The sequence below is a fragment of the Danio rerio genome, chromosome 21 (assembly GCF_052040795.2).
Source record: "Danio rerio strain M-AB ecotype USA chromosome 21, GRCz13ab, whole genome shotgun sequence".
Lineage (NCBI taxonomy): Eukaryota > Metazoa > Chordata > Actinopteri > Cypriniformes > Danionidae > Danio > Danio rerio.
The window spans coordinates 17,221,502-17,249,020 of record NC_141041.1 but is presented as its reverse complement, the minus strand read 5'-3'; the positions used below and the strand labels follow the sequence as shown (position 1 = coordinate 17,249,020).

At 35.7% G+C, this 27,519-nt stretch overlaps 1 long non-coding RNA gene across 5 annotated transcripts in view; it reads right to left on the bottom strand.

Annotated features, from left to right (window-relative positions):
• The window catches only part of LOC141379836 (uncharacterized), a 158,645-nt gene that overhangs the window by 75,873 nt on the left and 55,253 nt on the right, over positions 1-27,519 (bottom strand). For 2 of the 5 annotated variants that reach the window (XR_015520156.2, XR_015520160.2), the window contains exon 5: positions 22,291-25,225. The exons of 1 other annotated variant lie outside the window; for it this stretch is intronic. This is a non-coding gene — a long non-coding RNA (uncharacterized LOC141379836). Of the gene's footprint in view, positions 1-296; positions 1,825-1,879; positions 2,362-3,503; positions 3,594-3,692; positions 3,779-14,621; positions 14,770-14,857; positions 14,945-22,290; positions 25,226-27,519 lie in introns of those variants that run through there. 2 more of the 5 variants (XR_015520157.2, XR_015520158.2) reach the window with 2 other exon arrangements.

Below are 27,519 nucleotides of genomic sequence, written 5' to 3'. Positions count from 1 at the left end.
TTTTCTCCTAGTATTTATATGTGGTGTTTTTTCCATGTGCTTTTGCTTCATATGTGTGCATATTAAAGGTCTGGTATGTAATTTCTGCAGTACTAATGGTATTATAATTATGATTTCCATACATTTTTCCCCAGATGTTCCAATGCATGTTATTATTAATCAGACAAGCAGTTCTGCCCACAACTGCACACTATAGGTTGTAGCAGATGTTGACATTTTTCCACAAATAAAGCTGTTCAGTTTATATTTTGATGAATTAGAGTTAGCATATTAAACTAGCGTATCTTTTTTTTTTTGCTCTCACTTTATATTAGATGGCTTTAATTACTATGTACTTACATTTAAATGAACCATTTGGTACAATGCACTTATTGTGTACATACATGTTTTTACATTCTCATATTTTTTAAATGATCTGCTTCTAATTACATCTGTAATTAATTTCTTTAAATGCATTTATAATTACACATCTCATACATGTGTTAATCTTACCTATGATGTGCTATACAATATGAGTGCAATAAATTCATAGTACTTATTTTTTGTAATACAGTTTTCATTTCCAACCTTAATAAATGAACAGTTCCATACAAATGTCAACCTGCCATGAAAAAAAATAAAGTTTTCACCAAAATAGCTTGCATTTTACGGTACTGTAAAATACTCAAAAATGTCTCTGTCAATGTGTTTAAACAATTATATTTGATTTATCAAAGTCACACAAGTGCCAATTTCACATCTGCCACATCCATAACATAATCATAATTGCAAAAATGTAAAATGAAATAAATTTAATCATGTTTCTATTTCTATAGAGAGACAACGTTAATCCTTTTGATAAGCATTATTTCTTTTGGTTTGTGCAATTTAATTGACAGAATTTCTACAAAGCGTGTTGTTTACTGTAAATTTGGTCACATCCATAATACATGTTTATTTCCCTCATTTATAATATAAAAAATGTTTACGGATTGATATTTTTCTGATTCCATAACTCTGTGGTTAATTGTTTTGGAAAATATAAACTGATGTAGAGGTCTAAATTTCCAAATAAAGTGCAGGAACGGTCAGTAACTGGTGTATTTTGAACAGGAATGTTCACAGTGAAAACACAGTGTGATGTGTTTAGCTTGTTTGTTGTTGTCTATGGCCCCGTTTACACTGATGCGTTTTCGTTTTAAAACGCATGAGTTTTGCTACGGTTACGCCATGTGTCAACACTAAGCCAGAGTTTTCGAGCCCTGAAAACAGAGCGTTTTGGAAACGCTGGAGAGGCCGTAATTCTAATAGGTTTTTAACAACTAAAGAGAGAGTAAATTATGACCAAATTTTCATTGTTGATGACATAATCAACTACAGGCGTACTCACACTATGTACACTTGCCTTGAACCGGGCCAAAGCACGCTTGTCCCCCCTCCCGTCTCCCCCGAAAGCCCGCACACACATTACATTTGGGCCTGGGCATGCACTGTTCAACAAGCGCTCTGCCTCAGCACAGGGGAGATTTCTTTAGTTATTTCGGTTTAGTCGTTTGATATGCAGTGACACAGTCAAATATTTCGCCGAACAGATCAGTCACTTTTGACGCTCATAAACAATCATAAAGTCCTCGTGCTGCAGGAATTAGGAGATTTGCTGAACGTGCAGCAGCTTTGCCATGAGGGGTTCGCGTGTTTCATAAACTACGACAGTTTGCATTCATTGGACAGTAAGAATGATTAATAAATCCATATGAAACAATCCCTTAAAAGTCATGTCTCGCTTTCAGTTTCGGGCACGTTTTGCACTCACACAAAAGCGTACTGCGCCAAAGCGCAAGTGAGCTGCGCTCAGGCACACCTCTTCCAACTAGGCCAGGGCCGGCCAAGTGAACCATGCTTGAGCCCGATTCAGAGCACTCACACTTCTCAAACGATCCGGGAAACGCGTCTGGGCACAGGTTAGCATAGTGTGAGTAGGCCCTACCATTATTTGTCTGTGATTTACTCTTCTATTCAGAAGTTTTGGATTATTTTTGATTTGTAAAGAAATTGCTAGCACTTCATTTTACAGTCCTTTTTTACATGTACGTTACCTACTTGTAATGCCTAATAACTAGGTAATCTCAACCTAACCTGAACCTGTCTTTAATCCATGTAATTACTTCTTATAATACAGTATGTTATCAGGTAAGTGCATTATGAGTAACATTCTTAGATACCAAGAAATTATTACACTTACCCAGCATATACACATTAAATTAGTCAAATAAGAGAAGAAATGTATGAAAATTTCTCTTACTGAATAATTTTGTTCTTAAGGTTTCTATTACGTTATATTAAGGGCCTGGCAGGCCAGATTGGCCTATGGCTAGTCCTCTCCTGGGGCCTCATGTACGAAGACTTGCGTGGAAATCTTACTAAAACATTGCGTACACACAAAGCTGTAAATGTGCGTACGCGGAAAAAAAATTCAGATGTATGAAACACTGCGTACGCCGAATCTCACGCATATTCTTTTGTACATCCGAATGAACGTGAAACTGAGCGCAACATGCACGAGCACAAAACCCCTCCCTGCCTCCTCCCCCGTATGAATATGCTAATGACTATGCTAATGGCAAAACCCAACGAAAAAGCAATGGCAAAAGCAAGCAAAAAGAGAAACTTTGAACAGAATGTGAAACGGAGGTGCTGCTTTCGGAGGTAGACCGGAGAAAAGCGGTGTTATTTGCAAGTTTGTTCTCCGGAATTAACAACAAAAGAAAAAAATAGAGTGGGAGAGTTTAGCTGATGCGGTTAACACAGTTGGGTCTGAACATCGCACTGAGTGCATTAAAAAAATAGTGTGGTTTATATCTGTAAAATGTTGCAGTACCCTTAACAGTCTCAGTGGCGCACCTCGTAAGACGCATGTGATCATGTAATGACACGATTGAGCATAAACTCGGCTCGAATCCAGCGTCTGATGAACTCTTTCTTCTTTTTTTCCCCGCTACATATCAGATTTTGCCCACTATTTATCACGAGAAAGACAAGTAGGAATCATCAATAAGTTTGTGCATCATATTTTATTTGCACATTTATTGAATGGAAATGTTTCTGATTCACGCATGAAAATTCATCTTCAGATAGTGTCTTTATAGCAATGTGCGTGCGGTAGATTGCTCAGATTACATTGGGAAAACAGGCGACTGCTGCAAATTGTGCTTTAATGTTTAGCTGGTCAACTGTATGGTATGGAAACCTTATATACCTGCTGAACCCGTCGCATACAGCTGCCATTGCAAGGCTCAGACACTTTGTAGAGAGGAATTTAACACAACTGCTTCTAGGAGTCGCCAATGGAAATAAAACAGACACGCACAAAAAATGTGCGTACGCCATCCAGAAAGCTGCCGTGAAGCTGCTCACATTCCCACGTTCAGTTCATTGTTAGTAAATCCAAACGTGAGCGATTCTGAGCATGAAACCTGGCGTACGCAAAGTTTTTGTGCGTACGCAGCATTGATACATGAGGCCGCTGGTGTCAGCATAGTGGCAGATTCAACAACAAGATTAACATCTAATGCTAATGAGGGAGTCATGTCACCAATGGGCGGAGCTTTCTCCTTCTGAAAACACATATAAAAGAAGAATGTCAATCAAAGTGTTTCTGCAGACTGTTTTTATGATGTGAGGTTATAAAAAAATTCAATTAATACCATTTTTACCATTGGAAGCTGGTTAAATTCACAGACTGTTACCACACAACTGTGTTTATGAGATTTTTGCATAATAGGTCCTCTTTAATGAAGCCCTGTTGTAGAAAAGTGATGAGGTTAGTATTAGAAGTATTCATTGATGAAAGGTATGAATATTTGGAAGGGAATTATTTAACATAACTCAGATTTTGTTTGTCTGAACTTAAAATTCTGATATAGTTTTCTTTTCTTTCTCTCTTTTGGGTGAACTGTTCTTTTAAGCTTCAATTATATGTTTGTGTGTGGTATGTTTCTGTTCATAGAGTCTATAATATTAGCTGTGAATGTTTTTGAAAGTCTATAATACATATCACAACATAGTATAATAAATCGCTCTCCTTTTACTGACGTATCATATTAAATGACAGTTAGTTACAGAGTAATTTACCCATTAAGGCACAGCACAGGAAGCCCAGGCTGTCATTCTGTCATGCACAAGTGGCAAGTGTGTACAGTATACGTGTTAGCGGCACATTTGTGCTTTGTGGCGAACTCATTGTGGTCATTGTGCGAGCGCGTGTGCGTGTATGAATAGGTCTGTGGGGAGGCAGACAGATTGAGCATTAGCAGCCATCGCTGTCATCTCAAACAGCTGTCCTCTTCCCATCGAGCTATTCACACAGACATGTTTGCATTGTGCCGCACGACCTTTCCCAGAGGACCCACACTGAGTGCGAGAGGGAGAAATAGAAACGCCCCCTTGTGTCATTCATTTTTTTCCCCAATCTCTGCCTCCATCCGTTCTCCCCCTCCTCCCTCCATTTCGCCGTGTTGTTACGTGCTGATGTGTCTTATCATACAGCTCAGAGATATGTCTCAGACACACACACACACACACTAACACACGTGTGCAAACAAACACACACACTTATCATAACTCTCAGAGATATGTCCACTTTATCTCCCATTTCCAGAGGCCAGTGGGAAGCTTTCATGCATATTAAACCAACACCTTTTTCAGGCTTTTTTAATTGTTACAGGCGAATGAGGTATTTCTGTTGAAGAACTAAATGATTTCTTTTCTTCATATATGGAGAAAAGAAATGTACATATAGTATGGTTAGTTTTGTAAAAAGAAAGAAAATAGCACTGTTTAATTTAGCAATTTGGTTCTTTTAAACTTTAGATTTTATGCAAGTTAAATTATGGGTGTTATATTTAATTTTAACACTTCAGCGACACGTTTCTATTTCCAACTGAATATTAACACCCAATGTTTTACAGTGTCGTTGGTAAAGTTCAGGCAGTCAGGTTTACATGTAGATTTTGTGTCACATGACTCCACACTTTCTCTTCAGGAACAATTATTTTAGTTTTTCCCAGTTTTCCCAACCATGCGTATCTAATTTACATTTGTTTTCTTTCATGGGGTTGATGTGTGCCTTGGGCTTGTTTTTTATTAAGATAATATATGGTATTCGGTTTCAACTTAAATGTTGTTTGGTACAGGTTGTTTTTAGTTTTGTGCATTTTTTAGTATTTTATTTTTTATTGTTGTTTGCTTGGTTTTGTTTTTGATTTGATTTGATTTGTTTCATTTTGTTTTGTATAATTTGTTTTGCTTTGTTTCAGTTTGGTTTGCTTTGTGGTTTTGTTTGAGTTTAATCTGCTTTATTATTTAATCTATTTTTTGGCCTTTTTAGTGTGTTTTAATGGTTTGTTTATTATTTATTAGTAATTTTAGATCTTGTTATGTTAAGTAGTATTATGCATTCTTTGTTTTGTTTTGTTTTGTTTCAACTGAGTTTTGGTTTTGCTTTCAGTTTTTTCAGTTTACCATGGTTTTTTGTTTTGTCTTGTTTTGTTTAAGTTTGGAGTGGTTTATATTTTGTTTTGTTTCAGTTGCGCTGCCTTTTCTTTTTTTGGTTTTGATTTTTTTTTCTTTTTTAGATTTTTTCTTTTTCTGTCTTTTCTGTTTGTTTTGTTTCTATTCGCTTTGTGTTTTTTGTATCATTTGTTTTGCTTTGTTTCAGTTAGGTTTGCTTTGCTTTTTGATTTATTGTTTTGTTAAATATGCATGCCTTTTTTATTTGATCTGTTTTTTTTTGTTTTGTTTTTTTGCTTTTTAAATTTGTTTTAATGGTTTGTTTGTTGTTTACTCGCAGTGTTAGTTCTTGTTTCAGTTAGTGCTTTTTATGTTTGCTTTATTTTGTTTTGATTCGATTTGGTTTGTTTTATATCATTTGTTTTGCTTTATTTCAGTTTGGTTTGCTTTTCTTTGCTTTGATTTATTGTTATGTTTTAATTCAATTTGCTTGCCTTATTAAATAGACATTTTTTTTGTTTTGTTTTTTGCCTTTTTAGTTTGTTTGAATGATTTGTTTGTTTTTTTGTAATGTTAGTTCTTGTTTTGTTGTGTCTGTTTGCTTTGTTCAGTTTTGATTTGCTTTGGTTTGTTTCATTTTGTTTTGTATCAGTTGTTTTGCTTTGTTTCAGTTTGGTTTGCTTTGTTGTTTGGTTTTAGTTTATTTTGCTTGCCTTTTTATTTGATTTATTTTTTGCCTTTTCAATTTGTTTCAACGGTTTTGTTTGTAATTTATTTGTAATGTTAGTTCTTGTTTTGATAAGTCATATTATTATTTGTTAGTTTTGTTTCAACTCAGTTTTGGTTTTGCTTTCAGTTTTGTTTTAAGTTTGCTGTGATTTTTTGCTTTGTTTTGTTTCAGTTTGGTTTGATGTTTTACTTTTTGTTTTGTTTAAGTTCGGCTGCCTTTTCTTTTTTTGGTTTAAATTTCAGTTCTCTTAGATCGTTCTGTCTTTTTTTTTCGGTTTGTTTTTACTTTTTGCATTTTTACTTTTAGCATTTGTTTTGCGTGGTTTGTTTTTTGCATTTTTAATTTGTTTTAATGGTTTGTTTGTTATTTTTTTGTAATGTTAGTTTCTGTTTTGTTAAGTTGTATTATGCAATATTTGTTTTGTTTTTTCAGTTTGCTGTACTTTTTTGATTTGTTTTGTTTCAGTTTGGTTTGTTGTTGTTTTTTTAGTTTGGCTGCCTTTCATTTTTTTCATCTTTCAATTTTTTCTGTTTGCTTTGTTTTGTTTTCATTTACTTTGCTATGTTTCATTTTGTTTTGTATCATTTGTTTTGCTTTGTTTCATTTTGTTTTGTGTCATTTGTTTTGATTTGTTTCAGTTTGGTTTGTTTTGCTTTGATTTATTGTTTTGTTTGAGTCCAATGCCTTTTTTATTTGATCTTTTTTATATATTTTAATTAGTTTGAATTATTATGTTAGTTATTTATTTGTAATGTTTAGTTCTTGTTTTATTAAGTTTTATTTTGCATTATTTGTTTTGTTTTTTGTTTTGTTTCAGCTCGATTTTGGTTTGCTTTCATTTTTTTTCAGTTTGCTGTGCTTTGCTTCATTTTGTTCTGAACCAGTGACATTCTTGCTGTAAGGCAACAGTGATAACCACTGGGTCGCCGTGCCGCCCTATCTAGAAAAAGGGAGGAGGATTAGGGGTAGAAGAGGAGATTCTTCCAGACGAAGATGACTGAGGTAGGAAACTCTGGTTATTTCTGGTGAGTTATGATTCATCTGATTGTTCCATTATGTGTTAGCTGATGCTGAACCAGCCGTGGTCAATCTTGGTTTTCTGTCTTTTTTTTTCAGTTTTGTTTTAATGGTTTTGTTTGTTAATTATTTGTAATGGTCAATTATTTCCCAATCAAGATTGTTCTTTAGAATTGGAGAGGAAATTTCCATTTAATTCATGGTGAAAGTGCATTAATCATCTCTCAGCGTGCTTTACAGTAAGGCTTACAATAGACATCTGTGGGGCAGGTACAGTACTGTGAATAATAAACAGTAACCTGTGTAAGTATTTGTGAACCAATGTCATGACCATGTTAACTAACTAATCTTTGTATGAAATCCATGTAAAGATATCAACAAGGTATGTGACAGTATATCCATACAGTAATTGTACACTACCAATTGGATTTACACAGATAACACACAATCAGACATTTTTCTACTCCGAGAAGTCAAAAAGACTTTTTTTCTTTCATGTGGTCAGCATGCACTAAAGACACAGAAACGTTATCCATCTTGCTTTTAGAAACTCAGTAACAATCATCAGCATTCCACAAATGCTGCTCGCAGTGCTTTAGTTGCTTGTATTGAACCTGAATTTTTTTTCTTTAAAAACCTTAGACATTTATAGAGAACAGCACTGTCATGAAGAAAAAGAATCTCTGATTCAATTTTAATCTTTAACGACCAATACTTTTGAAATAAGAGCAAATCTAAAAAGGTTTGTCTCCTGCATTAGGCTTTTCATCTTTCTATGACTTGTCCGGGTCTCTTCATGCTTAAAGCAAACAGAGCTGGAACTAAATATGCTGTGGAATAGTCTTTACACAAGGTGACTTTTACAAGATGTTTGACTTTCCTGCTGCATTTTTGTGCATTAATGAGATTTATGAAAAAAGTTTTCACATGATCTTGGTTCATAAAGTTGTTATTGAATTATTGAAGAACATAAACTCTGGCCTTTGGTTAAAATAATGAAAATATAAATCCGTTCTATGTCTAGATGTATGTGCTTTAGGAGACATCATAGACCACACTTGCATGACTTTGAAATAAGGGTTCCGTTCTGTATTACACAATTAGTTGGATTTGGATATTAATGATTTGACATGACCCAGGATTGTTTCGTTCTTCAACAGTTGAAAAAGTTTTGACAGTTCTGTTAGCTTAAACCTGCTCGGGATCATATAAACAGGATAAGATCAGGTCTTTTCCAGCAAAGGTAATACTGAAAGTAATGAATTCTGATATTTTCTTAAAGTAGTAGTTGCATACACTTGGGATAACAGTAAAAAGTTTTTAAAAAAATGAAATATAAGTTTAAAAATATATAAATAAAACGTATGCAATCTGCACTCCGAAAATAAGTACAAAGACAATGAGTGGCTCTCCCCAAGGGGTTCAAAGAGTACATTTATATTATGGACTTTTTAGATTTAATTGAATACTATTCAGTGCCAGCTTTAGTACAATTTGTGTATGATAACAGACCAGCACAATATTCAACTTTTGTTTTTAAAGGAATAATAATTTATGCAGTCATGCACATGTTTTGACAGCTAATATGACAGTGATTTGATGCTTTGCAAGAGTTGCAGACGCCTTTATCGATATCAAAATGTTTTTTTGATGCAAAAATAATTTAAACAGCCAGTTATTCCTTACACAAATTAAAAAATTTGAATAGGCTACTATAACAGAAAGTCTGCTAAATAAATAGCTAAATACTCCTGACACATGAAAGTGTAACGCATGCAGCCCACAACAAAAGTGGAAAGTTATTACATATCATATTAAAAAAACCATTTACTAAAATTTTATTTAATTTTGCTCACATAGGTAATTAAATATTGATGAGATGATGTCATCACACTGCTGTGCTGTCAGCCAATCAGTCCATTTCTGATCATGATTTTGAGGATTGATAGATCTGTCCTTCACAACACAGGCAACAATCTCAGATCAGTTCATCCAGACATTTTAATCTGATTCGGGAACTTGTTTGAAGAACCAAATGATCCAGAGATCCGTTATCAAGATTAAAAGATCCAGGATCTGTCAAATCATCTTAGATTACTTAAACGAAGTACGAAGAATGGACCTCAGGTGAAAATTAAATTTGTTTGTTTTGAAACCGGGCAACGTAGTGGTGCAGTAGGTAGCGCTGTCGCCTCATAGCAAGAAGGTCGCTGGTTCGAGCCTCTGCTGGGTCAGTTGGCGTTTCTATGTGGAGTTTGCATGTTCTCGCTGCGTTCACGTGGGTTTCCTCCAGGTGCTCCGGTTTCACCCCAAAGTCCAAAGACCTGTGGTACAGGTGAATTGGATAAGCTAAATTGTCCGTAGTGTATGTGTGTAAATGAGCCTGTATGGATGTTTCCCAGAGATGGGTTGCAACTGAAAGGGCAACCGCTGCGTTAAACGTGCTGGATAAGTTGGCGGTTCATTCCACTGTGGCGACCCCGGACTAATAAAGGGACTAAGCCGAAAAGAAAATGAATGAATGAATGAATGAATGTTTTGAAACTAAAAATTAACACCTTAAGCTTCCATTGATTCATGGTAATTGCATAATGAGTGAGTGTGTCTCTGTTGCTCCGCCTTTTTCACATGGAAATCCTCTGCTTTATTTCCTCTATTTTTATTTAGTTTGCGTTTTCGTTTATTTTGTTTCCTTGAATAAAATGCACATCAATGAGCCACAAATCTGCTCTCCAAAGGTAAAAGATCTTAAATTACTATAGTGTGGAACTGAGAAAAAAGACATTTTAGTTCTGAATGACCCAAAAAAAAAAGTTACTATCGTTTGCCTTTTCACTGCAATGATGTTCGCTTCTCTTTTCTTGTGGATGTCATTTTTGTTGTACATTTCATTTTGAAAGCACTCAGCACATATTTGCATGTTCATCCAGTTTGGCCGAGGTCCAAATGACCATGAATATACCTAGGTCTTAAGCCACAAGCAAAGGCAGAAACAGACTAGTGACCCAGTGAGAAGCAGGTGGGCTGGATATAGACAGAACCCCCCTTTACTTTTCATCAGACCGCTATGGGTCATCCAGACAACCAAGCTTGAGTTGAGAGATAAGGGCTCCTCAGAATATTGTTACGATGGCCAGCGGTCTACATGTCAGGGGTGACATTTGTATGTGTGTCTGTGTGTGTGTGTCGTACAGCGTCTTTGATAGGCATCTCCAGACCCCCCTCTACAGCCCGCAAGTATCAGCCCGACGCAGAGCACCTCAGCTGGGCAGATAGACGCTCCTCGGGGTGGTGTGGGGAACCACAGGACCCGGGATTAGGAGGCTTACCCTGCTTCCTGATAACATTATGGGGGTCACAAGGGTTAGGGGTGCGGAAATGCGTGAAAAGTGCTGTTTAGAAAGGAGGTGCAGAGTGAAAGGGAGGGATTTGGGGGCATTTGCAATGCAACTTAGACTGGAGAATATTGTTCATTTAAAACCTCTAGAGACGCTCATCTTCTTTAGAAATAACTGATGAGCTGTAAATCCCTATGTGGAGTCCTTTTGGGATTTAAACCATTTCCTGAGGGTGCACTTACATGACAGTGATATACTAAAATGGAAAAGTTCTTTCTTTGCATTTTTGAAAGCCTTTGTGTTTAGATGACAATGTTGTGCAGTTGATTCCCATGCTCTCAGATTCATGAAGACAGCTTAAAATGGAATATTATTTATGCCAGACCAGTAGATGTCAATGTAAGAAAACACTCTGTGCATTGTGCATACAATCCTATAGTCCACTATTGCTGTTTTCATTGTATACCTATAGATCAGTGTTTCTCAACCACGTTCCTGAAAGACCACCAGCTCTGCACATTTTCCATGTTGCCTTAACACACCTGATTCAGATCATCAGCTCATTAATTTAGCAAAGACTAAAGACCTGTAATGGGTGTGACAGGTGGTCCTCCATGAACACTATATACAGTTATACAGTTGATTTCTAAAATTATATTATAATTTTTTTCCTTCTTTTTCAAACTTTTCCTAGATGATGTTAAAAAAGCAAGGAATTTTTCACAGTACGTCATATAATATTTTTTTTCTTGTAGAGAAAGTCTTATTTGTTTTATTTCGGCTAGAATAAAAACATTTTAAGGTCAATATTATTAGCCCACTTTAGCAATATTTTTTCAATTGTCTACTAGGGGTGTCCAGACTCGTTCACGTGGTTTCACGCTTGAAAAAGGAATCAGACATTGTCCCAATGTGTGTATATATATTCTCATTATTTTTTTAACACATCTATAGTTATGTGGTGGCACAGAGTTGGACCTCTTTCGTGACTTCACACAGAAACAGCAACACGTACGGCATAACATCACTTTGTTGCAAACTTTATTGGTTAAATGGCGGCAAAGAAGAACACAGAAGCAGCTTGAAACATAAAGCGCAAGTATGTCTGCGGTCTGGTGGTATTATAAAGTTGATGACAAAAACATTGCCATAGTAAACTGTGAGATATTTAAAGTTGTTAAGTTGAGGTGCTATTTGTTTTTATATTAGATTTGTTTTATTTTTACTCTTGCACTAAAGTCCAAAAGAGAAGAATTGATGTTATTTATTACTTGATTGATTATGCGGCCTCACAGATGTGCTCTGTTTGTTAACAAAGCTGTTGAATGTTAAAATAAATTGAATTAAATAAGAAATAAGGAACATCCACTATATGTTTCTTTGCCTTTCTATATTATATTTGTATGTGTTATAGAAATATCGAATCGGGTTTTGGTATCGGTGGATACTCAAAATTAAATGACTTGGACTTGGAGTCCAGGACAAAAAAAAACCTGATCGGGACATTTCTATTGTCTGCAGAACAACATTGATATACAATGATTTGCCTAAATGTTGCTTAATTAACCAAGTTAATCCTTTAAATTTCACTTTAAATTGAATACCAGTGTCTTGAGAAATATGTTATTTACTGTCTTCATGACATGTATAAAATAAATCAGTTATTAGAAATGAGTTAATAAAACTATTATGTTTAGAAATGTGTTGAAAAAAAAATTCTTTATTCAGAAATTGGGGAAAGATCTATAGGGGGCTAATAATTCAGGAGGGTTAAAAATGCTGACTTCAACTGCATGTCTTGTCAGGGTGAAAAGCTTTCTTGCAATATCAGCAAGACTGACTGTGATGGTGAAATTAGCTTTGAAGATGCTATCAGTGTGTTTACATTACAATGCTGTGTCCATAGAATACACAAAACCTGACATTTTTGACTCAATGTGCACGCAGTATTGCCAGTCTCTTACATTTTTTTTTTTTTTTAGATATCAAATTCAAAAAGTGAAAGTAAAATGTGTGAATTTGGTCAAATCATATGCTGGGAGGTAACCATTTCTTAGTGGTTGAAGAAAAAAAAAACGTGTCAGTCTCAGTTTGCACTTTAACTATTAAGATATTAATAGTTGATAAAAGTGGTAATAGTTTTATTGTTTTACTCCTAAAAAATAAGACTAAGAAAAATATTTGTAATATTTTTATGTACTCAGTAATTTGCATATTGTTCTAATTGGTGAAAATGAGTTCAATTAGGAGGTCACACACAGCTTGAGTCAGATGTTATATAAGCGCTTAGCTGAACTTGTTTTCAAATATATTAGTTTTGCAGTTAGCTCGGATAAGAAAACACTATTTACAAAAGCATGCACTTTGAGGCCCACACAAAATGCCATTGTAGCATAAATTAAAAGCCAAAATACATTTTAAAATATTGTTACTTAAAAATAATTATAATAAGTTATTTAGTTGTTCATTTGTTTTTATGAGTAAGTTATTTGTTTATAATATTATGGGTGACGCTGCACGGTGGCGCAGTGGGTAATATGTTCGCCTCACAGCAAGAAGGTCACTGGTTCGAGCCCCGGCTGGGTCAGTTGGCGTTTCTGTGTGGAGTTTACATGTTCTCCCTGTGTTGGCGTGGGTTTCCTCCAGGTGCTTCGTCTCCCCCAAAGACATGTGGTGTGGGTGAATTGAGTAGGCTAGATTGTCTATAGTGTATGTCTGTGGATGATTGTGTATGGATGTTTTTCCAGTGATGGGTTGCAGCTGGAAAGGCATCCGCTGCATAAAATCATATGCTGGATAAGTAATCTGGCGACCCCAGATCAATAAAAGGACTAAGTCGAAAAGAATATGAATGGATGAATGAGTATGGATGACTTTAATACTGGTTCATTTATAATTCAGATTTAGATGTTTTATTTTTGTTTTATAGTTCATATCTAACTGTTCTAATAATTTGTTTTATGTTATACCAGAATTTACAGTTTAGTTTACAGCACACATAATTAGTAAAATTGCCAAATATATTAATATCAGGGTTTATGCTAACTTCATTACAAAAACCTAGCTAACCTATAAAAAAAGAATTGCAGCACTTCAATGCAATAATCATTTGTTAATTAATTGTTTTCCATATCTTGTGATTAATGGGCGTTTACCCCTTTTTATCTTTCAAGCTGCTTTCTGGCACATTGATATATGCCGCAGCAATTTTAGACAATAAAACGTTTCACAAACTGAAATTTGTTGACATTCTAATAGTTTGAAACAACTAATTGTGTGAGTTGGTTATGTAAATTCTGGTAAAAAAACAAAACAAAACAAAAAAACAGGGTAGCAGTGTGATATTGCCAGGTGCCTTAGTCTCCCACCTGTGACAATATATAGCCATAACGCTTTGCTTCGAGTGTGATATTGCGTTTATACAACAGTTCAACAGCATAATTGTGTATATAAAAAATGTAATCAAACACGGAGAGTATGAAAATCTTTTTGTATGAGGAACTACTTTCTTGCTTTGTTCATTCACAACTGCAGCTGGCGCCAGAACAGCAGAAAGCGCTGCTACTTCACAAACGTCATTTTAGAGCTAGCATTTGAATGATTCTCTAGCGTAATTTCTAAACTGATGACAAAACAGGTAATTTTGCTCATATTTTAAGATTATAAGGCTGAACGGCATGAATGACATTTCCCAGTATTTCACTGGTGCAATCAGGAAATCACAATAATTAACTCTGAAAAAGCCAAAGCAAATCAAATACTACCAGATTACTTTGCACTCTCAGAAATAAAAATATGCGAGCTGTCACTGGGCTGGTACCATTTCAAATGGTACAAATTAGCACCTAAAATGTGAAAAAATGTTCCTCTTAAAATTTTTAGAGACTAATGCATACTTTTGAGGTACCAATATGGACCCCTTTTTTTTTTCGAACAAATGTGTGCCTTTTGAAAGGGTACCACCCTCAGAGACAACTTGTGTACCTTTATTTCTGAGAGTGTGGTATAAATACAGCACTACAACATATAAAACATATAGATCCACTTACCTGTTTTATAATGATTTAATCAGCTGCAGTTAGAAATTACATATTATTTATCCTCTAGGGGCTTATTAGGCAGTCTCTGTCAACATCTTGTGGCAGAATGTCAACAGTCTTTGCTCTGCTCAATGACAGGCTGATGGATGCCGACGCGCTAAATTTCAGAAATTATAAATATGTAAAACAGCCACTGTCTTCATAAATGAACTGCATAGTTGCAATAAAAAAAACAACATTCTCACCAAAAAAAGCCTCAAAAGTCCATTGTGTTGTCCAACAGCAGCAATATTTGTCAAACTGTATAGTGAGTCTATTGATCTGCTGTCACTCTGTGGGCAGAGTAATACACAAGGGTGAAGAGGCTGTACGAGTTCTATGTATACTGTTTTAAACAACAATAAATGTCAGTGTAAGTCACTTTGTTACATTATAGAGTTTAGGTTGTAAGTTGTAAGAGCAGAGGTCATAGTACAATATTACATTTTGAAAGTGTAAATAAAAATATCAATGAGTCACAAGCTGCAGACAACTGTTAACTAAGACATAATTTTACAGAGTAGAAATATAGTTTGGAATTTACAATTCAACTTTAGAAACTGAATGTTGTTCATTTAAAGCCTTTCGAGACCTCATCTTTTTAAAATGATTTATCACTCCCTATGTTAAGTCATTGATTTCATTGAACCGTTCAGGGTTTTTTGCAACTGTAATATTGTCTGGACCCATATAAATTCAAGAAGCATTAGATTTATTTGAAAAGTTATCTTTAATTTGCATCCGTTTACATGGCGACATCTTTTGCATCTATTTACATGGCAAAGTCAGCGTCATTCAAGAAGTCTAAAAATTTGTAACCTCTCCTACCACCTCAAATCTGTTACCTGGAAACTTTGAGGACTTACAACAATCAAAACTCCACGCAACCTTGAAAATCAAAAAGCCTCATGTCGCTTAACCACCAGAATAGCATTATACGGATGTTATAATAGAATTGTGAGCCTCTACAGGCGTCGATACATAAAAAACACTCTTTCATATGAAGAAAAATAGAGATCTGCTCATTACAGGCACATTAGTGCTGTTGTTCTCTCCGAGCGTCTCCTCTCCCTCCCACCCTACCAATTCCATCTAGCAATAATAATTCTTCAACCTCTCTCTTTCTCTGGCAGCCCTATTTTTTCACACTCCTTCTCTCTCTCTCCGCGCGTTCGCCCTCCCCTCTTCTCTCCCGTCCGCCGCTTCTCCCTTATCTCCTCTCCGCCGTCCTCAGTAATTATTATTATGTGCTGCAGAGATAATTTGAAAGCTGTGAGGGGAGAGAGAGAGGGGGAAAAAAGACGGATGAAAGAAACAGTGACTGTGGCTTCTTGGACTGTGGCTTCTTATCTGACCTTGGGCAGAGCCACCCATTGTTAGGCAAATCTCACGAGCGAGCGAGCGGCGCGGAGGGAGGAGGGAGTGTTTTATGGGCCGATAGCAGAACGCGAGATGAAGGAGGCGGAACGCAGACCGGAGAAGGGTGAAGCCATTCAGAGCCAGAACCAGACTTCATTTTACAGCCGTATATTGGCAGAGACGCTCGTCAATAAAAGTCCGCATTCAGGGTGGAGAGAAACGTGGAATTCATCAGTTCGCCCGCTTTCAAAGCTGCGCCACACAATCATCACTCCTGTTAAATGTGTTGTGTTCGGGACACCTGGCCCTTTTCCACACTGTACAGGCTCTTTGGAAAGACTCAGGTGTTCTGCTTCTGTGAAGACGAACAATTCGGCTTGTGCCTGTGAGATTATGACAGCCGTGAAAGAGCTTTCTCAATCCGTGAGCCTTCTGTTACCCCGAGTTCTTTTTGCGTACTGATATAGATGATTGCTTAGCTTGTTCAATAGCCAAAAAGGGAAAAAAAAAAAAAACCCAGCTCAGGTGGAGCCCAGGTGTAATTTCAGTCATCAGGCTTTCAACACGGAGGGAAGGAAATTAGAAAGTGTATTTTCGCTCTCTTTTATCAATTTATAGCTTCTTACTTTCAGTCATGGGGAGGAACAGTGGGGTGTTAATGTATGTTTTGTGGTTTGCACGTTCCTTCAGTGGTTTCTTCTGCGCTTGAGTGGAACATGAAGGGTGACCTGGTTTCTTTTGGGCAACATGATGTTGCTAATGAAAGTGGTTTGTTGGGATAATTAGATTAGAGGTGTATAAAACAAATCAGAACATGTTATGAGCTGTCTGTGGTCTTGACAATTTAAAGGAAATCTTTACAACTTTTATACAGTTGAACTTAACTCAACAAGTGAAAAGACAAAGGAACAGAAATGAGTTTGTGTTAGCTTTAAGAAAACATAACATTTAGCCAGAAAAATTATATTTATATTGTTTTATAACTGTACTCTAGTTTTGCAAATAAATAATACAAATAAAAACAATATACACATAAAAACATATTTATTAAATTATCAAAACTTTAAACATATCAAAATAAAAGCTAATTCATTCTCAAATTGTGTATCTCAGTGACACTAAACTATTAATATTATTGTATTTTTATTCATTCATTTTCCTTCAGTGTCCATTTATTTATCAGGGGTTGCCACAGCGGAATGCACCACCAACTTATCCAGCATATGTTTTACACAACGGATACCCTTCCTGCTGCAACCCAGTACTGGGAAACATCCATTCACACTCATTCATGCACACACTCATACACTATGGCCAATTTAGCTTATTCAATTCACCTACAGCGCATGTCTTTGGACTGTATATGGGAAACCCGGAGAAAACCCATGTGAACACAGGGAGAACATGCAAACTCCACACAGAAATGCCATCTGACCCAGCCAGGACTTAAACCAGCGACCTTCTTGATGTGAAGCGAAGGTGCTATCCACTGAGCCACCAGGCTGCCCTATTATGTATAGTAAATTCACAATAAAGCTTTTTTCTTATTATTTTATCCACACTGTAAAAAAATCTGGTTGTCTTATTTATTTATTTATTTATTTATTTTTAAAGCTGAATTAAATTAATCTTATGAGTTAATTAAACTTATGTTAAACTGACTCAAAACAGCTTGTGTAACTTGTGTAAAATTAAGTTAGAACATGATTAACTTAGTTTAAAAAGTTACAATGACTTAAAAAAACATGCTGTTAGGACTAATTGATCATTTTTTACAATGTACTGTTAAGTTTGATTATATACATTTTTTTAATTCAATTACTAAATCATGAATGAAACAGCAAAACTTTGCAAATGAACTTTACCACCAGAAATAAATAGATTTTAAGTCCATTTGAATTAATTACTTTAATTATAATTAATTGAATGTGACAATCAAAACCTTTAATCTCCTAACATTTAATTTAATTTTTGAAAGAGGAACTTTAAAACTTTGTTTAGCTCCACACAGTAACAATTCACAGTTACAGAATTTGTAAAGCTTCAGAAAACATGTCAAATAAAAAATAAATAATCAGTAAAGTGCCCTATATTACATCTTCGATATATTTCAATACTTTTAAAGCCATTTGCAGCATATTATAATCAACAGGGAGAAACTAAAACCAGTATTCACTACTAAACTTTTTCCTCTAGAGCACTCAAATCAAATCAAATATTGGCACAGTATGTTTCTCAGGTTTGACATCATATATTGGGTTATAAACATATTAACTTGTTCCAACTCATTCAGTGTTTTCTGTGTCTCGCTGGGTGGTACTATCTGTAAAATGCACTTTATTCAGACTTGAAACTATAGAAGTGTAATACAGTTTTGACTCTTCCCCCTAAAAATATTATGCTATAAATGTGTTCCTTTAAAAAAATTTCCAACCCCAGTTGCAACTATCCTACCTTTTTTTTTATTCAAATAATGTATGCAGCAATGTATATTTCCAGTTGGATTAGCGCCTTCTTGCATTTAGCTCCGTTCACAAGTGTTTAATAATCGATATTTAAAGTGTCAAGCCACAAGAAACGTGTGAAAATCCAAGAGCACGCACAACTCTGAAGGTTAATGTTGTTTATCCAGGGTCAAATATACACACAATTAGCTGAAGCAAATCTCAGGGAAATATTCGACCTTCCATATTTGCTACTCTTAAAGAGGGAGTGAAGGTGTGTGTTTTTGCAAGGGAGTCTGTTTGTAACATGCGCTTGCGCAACTAGGTTAAATCTAAGCCAGGTGTGTGTGTGTGTACTAGTTTTGGTGGTTTACGAGGACACAAATTTATATTAATGACATGGCTATGACTTTGGTATTAGAATGTTTAGGTGGTTTATGAGGGCATGCCCAGTGTCCTCACGATTCAAAACACTTAAACATAATAATTAACAAGTTTGTGGCACGGTGAGTCAGTGGTCAGCACTGTCGGCTTACAGTAAGAAGGTTTCTGGTTTGAGTCCTGGCTGCACCAGTTGGCTTTTCTATGTGGAGTTTGCATGTTCACCCTGTGTTCACATGGTTTCGTCCGGGTGCTCAGGTTTCCCCTACAGTCTAACTAGTGTATGAGTGTTTGTGTGAATGTGAGAGTGTATGCCAGTATTGGGTTGCTGCTGGAAGGGCATCCACTGTGTAAAACATACACTAGAATAGTTGGTGGTTCATTCCGCTGTGGTGACCCCTGATAAATAAGGGACTAAGCTGAAGGAAAAATAAATGAATGATTAGTGGATATTTGACATTTGAAATTTGCCATTGATTTCCTGTTAGGGTTAGGTTTAGGGACTAGGGGTGAGGTAAGGCAATTTAATAAGCATTTTTTATAGTATAATACACATTACATCTATATAGAGTCCTTAAATACCACCAAAACCAGCATGTGTGTGTGTGCGATGCCTGTGTTCATCATATTGTGGGGACCAAACACCCCCAAAAGAAGAGCAATGGCAGTAATTTCTGACCTTTCTGGGAATTTGTTTTGGTCTCCATGAGAAAAAAACTCATAAATCAAAGAATGAAGTATTTAGAAAATGCAAAAATGCAGATTGTTTCCTCCGAGAGCTGGGTTTAGGGGTAGGGTTGAGGTAATGGGATAGAATATAAAATACATTAAGGCTATTGAGAGTCCTCATAACCTACCAAAACCAATGTGTGTGTGTGCGTGCGTGTAAGACTCTGGCTGCTGCTCCAGCACAGTTTCTTACACACTCTCTCTCTCTCTTTCTCGAAGCTGAAGTAATAAATCCCCATCAGCATTGTCCGCGGGCTGCTCGGCGCTGACGTGTGGCCTTTCCCCTTAATTACGTTCCATTCTGCAGGAACAACACTGCGTCCTTCTGCCAGATTTAAAACTGCCCATTCCAGTAATTAATGGCCCCTTGTGTCCTTCACAAGGTGCAATAAGTACAGTGCATGTGTGTAGTATGAAGAGAAGTGTGTGTGCGCAAGTGTGTGTGAGTGTGTGATTGTGTGTTTCTACGTGCATGTGCTGATGCTGGCCTATATATGCTGAAGTGACAGGTGGCGTCTGGAAGCATAAACTGTGAAATATGGTTTCGCGTGATGCTTACTCTGTCCAAATCTGCAATGTCTCGCAGTGTTAACGAATGAAGGCTGGGAGAAAAGCCCTGACAGAGGTTCATTCATGAGAGGCAGGGCTAGTGTTCTTGAAGAAGCTTCGGGTGAAGAGGTATTGAGCGCCGCCTGCATTGTGAAACGGAGAGACAAAGCGGGAGGTGAACGCGCAGTCACTGAAAACTGGCATTCATAGACTCAGGATGGCCTTTCCTTGGTTTTTTTCCATTCAGACCAGTTTTATTCTCCAACACCTCCGCACATACACATCATCTGCTCCTACATGCACATCCAGGGTCATCACGTATCTGTTCATAGAACTGGCTTGTTTGTTAAAGATGAGATACGGCCTATGGAGAAGTATGAACACTTTTGAGCATCTTGAAACATAATAAGTCTATTTAAATGCTACATTTTGGGGACCACTTTGTACTATGTGATCAGCTTGTTGTACACTGATATCTACTGATAATTAACCATAATTCAAAAGTGAAAATAACAAAATATACTACACAGCTTAGTATGTTAAATGAGCCACACCAAACTGCTCATTATCACAAATTATCAAATCACATGGCAGCAACTCAATGCTTTTAGGCATGATCAAGACTGTTCATCAGAAACTGAGGAGCAGAATGGGAAAGAAAGGTGATTTAAGTGACTTTGAACATGGCATGGTTGTTGGTTCCAGATGGGCTGGTCTGAGTATTTCGGAAAGTGCTGATCTAGATTTTCACACACAACCATCTCTAGGTTTTACAGAAAATGGTCCGAAACAGAGAAAATATCCATTGAGTGCCAATTCTGTGGGCACAAAGTCTGGTTTGAGCTGTTAGAAAGGCAACAGTAACTCAAATAACCACTCGTTACAACTGAGGTATGCAGAAGAGCATTTCTGAATGCACAACATATCCAACCTTGAGGCAGATGAGCTACAGCAGCAGAAGACCATGCCGGGTGCCACTCCTGACAGCTAAGAACAGGAAACTGAGCCTACAATTCGTACAGGCTCACCCAAATTGGACAACAGAAGGTTGGAAAAATGTTGACTGATCTGATGAGTCTCAATTTCTGCTGTGACATTAGGATGGATCCATCCTGCTTTGTATCAATGATTCAGGCTGGTGATGGTGGTGTAATGGTGTAGGAGATATTTTCTTGGCACACTTTGGGCTCATAAGTACCAAGAGAGCATTGTGTCAACACTACAGCCTACCTTAGTATTGTTGCTGACCATGTCCATTCTTTTATTACCACAGTGTACCCATCTTCTGATGGCTACTTCCAGCAGGACAAAGCACCATGTCAAAAAGAGTGAATCATCTCAGACTGGTTTCTTGAACATGACAATGAGTTCACTGTACTTAAATGGCCTCAACAGTCACCAGATCACAACCCAGTAGAGCACCTTTGGGATGTGATGGATTGGGAGATTCGCATCATGGATGTGCAGCCGACAAATCTGCAGCAACTGCGTGATGCTATCATGTCAACATGGAGCAAAATCTCTGAGGAATATTTTCAACAAGTACCTTGTTGAATGCCACAGTGGATTTATTGCCTCACAGCAAGGTTGCTGCTTCGAGTCCATTTCTGTATGGAGTTTGCATGTTATCGTAGGATTCTTCCAGGGGTCTGGTTTCTCCTACATGCAATATGAGTTAAACTAAATTGGTTGTAGTGTATGAGTGCAAGTATATGGGTGTTTCCCAGTAATGGGTTGTGGCTAGAAGGGCATTCTGATAAGTAAAGGACTAAGCCGAAGGAAAATGAATGAATGAATGAATGATATGCATAGATTTTAAATTAAATTTCATTAGGCAAGGCATATTTAAATAGCACATTTCATAAACAATGGTAATTCAAAGTGCTTTACGTGAACAAGAAGATTAAAAGAATCATCAAATAATTACAAAAATGATATGAAATAAAAATAGACTACATATAGACTTACAGATTCAGGAAAATCATACCGAGGGTGTTAAACAACTTCCTCGTTTGCAACTGGTTTATTATGAGTCATGATCGATATGGAATTTTTATTTACAGTAATGAATCCTAAAATTCAGCATTAGTATTTTTATTATCGGTTGCAGCTGCTCAAGCTCAAAGCATCTCCTGTTTTTTTTTTTTTTTTTTTTTTTGCTTATATCGAGTCAGCTTATAAATCGAGTGAGTTGTTAAATAGTGTAGTGCCTATTGATTGGATGATTGGATCATTTTAATCCGTGAATCATTAACTGGAGACTCGCTCTGACTGAATCATTTGAATCAGTGAATCATTATTGAGACTGACACTGATGGATCACTTGAAATAGATCACTTGAAATTTACTCTAACTAGATGATTTGAATCATTATTTTGTTAACTGTAGACTGTCTCTGACCAGATTGTCTGAATTGGTAAGTTGTTAACTGAACACTTACTCTGACTGGGTCATTTAGATCATGGAATTGTTAGCAGGAGACTCTGATGCATCATTTGATTCAAAGAGTCGTTCCCTTAAGAATCAATCTGAATGGATCATATGAATCAGAGAATGTTTACTAGGGACTCAAACATATAAGATCATGTTTTGAATGAATAAATTCTTGACTTTTCAACCAGAACATACACTGTCAGATCAGTCCATTTCACAAATGAATTATTCAGTCACATTTGCAAGCCAAGTTTACTGGGTAACTGAAATTAAATAGCTAGTTTTTGAATATAACATTATTATTTTGTCTTAGAGCAGGTTTTTGTAATGTAGTAGAGTAAAAAGTATAATATACTGCTTTATAGTGGAAATAGTTTAGATTAAAAATCCTTTGTTATTGTCCACCTCTGCTATTAACCATCCATTTAACCTATGCATATCACTAAACCAGACATTAACTGTAGGTTCAGGGTTATTACCAAGTTATTACCCAATTATTGTAATTATAATACCGAACGTATATATGTGCATAACCAACTGTAAAATAAATGCCATGAAATTGTAATCACATTGTCTTCTCTTATGTAATATATATGAGTGTAATTGCTTTTTGAATAAAATAAATGAGAAATTGATTGGATTGTTGTCATTTGCTATTTGCTCCCATCTCATGTGAGTGACAGTTTGGATGATTTTTTTCAAAAGAAGTTAAGATAGTTGTATTTTTTGTACTCTACATCAGGTATGTTGGCATATAAATGTACTAAACATACTTAACATTTAACACATTTTAAAAGTGCATGTTCACATACCTTATGTATGAATGCAATCTGTGAATACATATTCAAATTACAATTATAGTGGGGAAAATACATATTAAATATGTCACCAGTTTTCTCAGAAAACATATTTCTAAAGGTGAAATTTTCACTATAAAGAAATCCATATATTCAAAGAAAACAAAAGTGATCAGCTTACAAATTAAGTTATGGGTAATAAAATTAAATTACACAGAGGAAAAAGTATTGAACACATGAAGAAAGGGAAGTGTAGGCCCAGACAGCAGCTGAAATCACTAGTTATTCAGCAATCCTCTGCCCTTCAGTGTAAATGGATATTAGCTGTTCAGTCCAACATCTACATTAGGATGATGAAGATGAACCAAGGATGGACACTTCTACAAGACAATGATCTAAAACACAGCCAAGAAAACTCTCAAATGCTTTCAGAGAAAGAAAATGAAGCTGTAGAATGGCCCAGCCAATCACCTGACCAATAGAAAATACAAAATAAAGATCAGATTTGACAGACGAGACTTACAGACAGGGCCGGATTTAGTGATTTGGGGGCCTTAACCAATTCGAGCCATGGGACCCAGAAGTCTTACAGTAATAAGCGCTCTTCGTATTTCTATTCATTAAGCTGGGTTTTCTATATTTTCTATATCTTATCCTTCTATATTTTTCTCTTAATGCAATCTCTACATTTTCAAAGATTTGTTTGCTTAAAATTAGTTCACAAATAAAAACAATGAATAAACTATTCGGTTTTTAAAACTACAATTTCATCTGATTTGACTGCTGGACTGATCCATGATTGGGGGTGGGAGGACAATTGCACAGATAATTAAGGTAAATTTGTGTATGTTAGACCCTTATTTTACAAAATATAATAGGAAAATACATTATATAAATTTTTTTTTTTTAGAAACTTCAAGGTATTTATTGGTATACAGACTTCCTTGGTATACTTACCTCGCTTATTGGTTAAATCCACCCCTGCCCACAGAACCATCAAGATTTTTACACTCTGTTGAAGCCTGTGAAAAACTCACACCTGAGCAATTCACGTGACTTCATTCTCCATATGAGAGTCATTTTTAAGCTGCCTTCACCCAAAAAAGCTTTTTTATGCAAAGTAATATATACATTTCAGTAGTTCAGTACTTTCTATTTGTGCCATTACATATAGCTAATTTTTTTAGATTTTTTGTTTTGTTTTATTTGTATGCTTGTATTGTTTGTGTTTTTACCCAAATCTGGTTCAATTCCATGTCAACAGCTCCTTTAGAAATATCATTCCCAGGAAAAAAAATGACATGTTCAATACTTATATAATGCACTGTAAAACCAACACAAATTAATTGAGTTAACGTAACATATTTAAGTGAATTGAGAATAAAAAATAAAGTTTCTCAAAAAAATCTCCAGAATTAACACAATTAAGATCATTTTAAATAAGTAGTTTAAACAAGATTCAAAAACCTTTTTTTTTCTAGGTGTATTTTAATATACATCCCTCGGAGTGTTTCATTCTTATTTAAAGTGCGTGTCCCCTTTCAGCCTGACGTCCAGAGCTCAAGCAAACAGAAGTCCCAGACACAAGAAGCAGGCCGGCGTCCTGAAAGAAGGCCACAGAAAAAGGGACGGCCTCTCATTGAGCTTTTATTATGATGAACTGATGAAGTGCTGCTGATCTGATGAGGAGAGTTTGTTATCCCTTTTCTTTCAACCCAAAGGTGATGAACCTCTGACCACAGACACAGGCCAGGTGCAAATATCTCTTTTTGTCCAGCATGTTGTTCTCTTTATACTGATGTTGGCTGATGTGCTTTCCCACACTCTGAGCTCATCGGCGCTGATCTTCCCCCTCCTGCATCTGGTCTTGATCCTGTCCTGTCTATTGTAGAGAACCAAAGGCCTGGTACTGAAACCGTCTATTTGTGTTTGCTGTGAATAGCATCTTTTGTGTCCCAAAAGTTAAGAGATTTGAAGGATTTGGGCTTATTTGCACAACATAATTTTAAATTATGCTAGAGAATTTAATTTGTGTGTGCGTGTGTGTGTTTAAGACATAATGGATATTTTTATTTTATTCTATATTATTTGTATATGTATATGATAACTATTTAGCATAGGGGCTTTACTGAAAAGGAAAACTAAAATCTTGTTGTTTACTAAAATAAATTTAAAGTCACCTTCAAAATAACTTTAAATAATGTTAAAAATAATATTAAATAAGTTCTTATTATTATTTTTTTTTATTTTATTCTAAAACTTATGATGATTAATATTAAAAATGTATAACCTGTTAGGGAAATATTTCTGTATTTCCAATAGTTTAATTTAAACTAAAATATCCAAAACCATCTGATCAAAGATAAATATTACAAATGACATAAAAGACAACTAATTATATGTCATTTAAAGTATTACAATAAATATAAACATATGTGTGTTTGTGTATTTCAAATATATCTAATTGGTAGATTATGGTATACAGTTTTTATAAATCAGTAGATTATGGCATATACACTGTTTATATATGTATATGGTCAGAACCTGCATGAGAGACAACATGGGAAAACTAGGTTGCTGTTGGAAGTGGCGTTAGAGAGGCCAGCAGGGGGCGCTTAACCTGTGGTCTATGTGAGTCCTAATGCCCCAGGAAAGTGAAGGGAACGCTATACTGTCAGTGGGCGCCGTCTTTCAGATGAGACGTTAAACCGAGGTCCTGACTTGCTGCGGACATTTAAAATCCTATGCCACTTCTTGTAAAGTGTAGGGGTGAACCCTGGTGTCTTGGCAAAATTTCCTCCATTGGCTCCTATCCATCATGGCCTCCCAATCATCTCCCACCAATAGCTGGTTGTGGTGAGCCCACTGGCATCGTTGTCCAGTGGCTGCTGTCACTTCATCCAAGTGGATGCTGCACACTGGTGGTGGTGTGGAGAGAACCAACCCACGATATGTCTGTGTAACCTGTTTTTCTGTAAGTGACTTCGGTCCAATGTCCAATGATAGTGTTCAGTTCTGTGCAGCATTGTTTTGGGGGTTTAACAAGTTCTATCACAAAATATACAGTTGAAGTCAGAATTATTAGCCCCCCTGAATTTTTAGACCGCTTGTTTATTTTTTCCCCAATTTCTGTTTAACGGAGAGCAAATTTTTTCAACACATTTCTAAACATAATAGTTTTAATAACTCATCTCTAATAACTGATTTATTTTATTTTTGCCATAATGACTGTGAATAATATTTTACTAGACATTTTTCAAGACACTTCTATACAGCTTAAAATTACATTAAGAGGCTTAACTGGGTTAATTAGGTTACCTAGGCAGGTAAGGGTAATTAGGCAAGTTACTGTATAACAGTGGTTTATTCTGTAGATTATCGAGAAAAAATATAGCTTAAAGCGGCTAATAATTTTGTCCCTAAAATTATGTTTAAAAAAATTAAAAACTGCTTTTATTCTACCCGAAATAAAACAAATAAGACTTTCTCCAGAAGAAATAATATTATCAGACTTATTGTGAAAATGTCCTTGCTCTGTTAAACATCATTTGGAAAATATTTTAAAAAGAAGAAAAAAATTTGTAGGGGGCTAATAATTCTGACTTCAACTGTATGTCATAAAAATGACAATGCATAAGCTAAATATACCAGGAATGAGTGTACTGTTTTCTTTCTACGAGTAGAATGAAAAAGCCAAGAGGACATTCTACCGGAAATGTACATTTTCACTTATGAAAAAACATGGCAGGGCCTGACTTAAGCTTATCGTCCTCAAAAAAATCATACAAAACAAACTTAAAATCATGCAATTCGATAATAGAACACATCCTTGATCACTGTCAGCTTCTCCTCTGTCAAATGATATCACTACCAAGTCATAGCATTAAAGGTGTATTAAACGTGGACAATAGTAAATTTATTTGTTTTATAGTATTTATTTGTAGAATTTATTCATAATTTCATGTTTTTAATAAATTAGTATGAATAACAGCTAAACTTGCTATTTCTGAAATTTATTTTTCTAAATACCAGTTATTAGCACAACAAAACTAATACAGCTGTAGTGTTCAATTGTGCTGAGGACAAAAGCAATGACAGAGTTTGTACAGTGTAAAGTGTTTTTAATAAGGACAAAAATCTGAAATATCAAATTTATATATATCATTAAGACCTGTT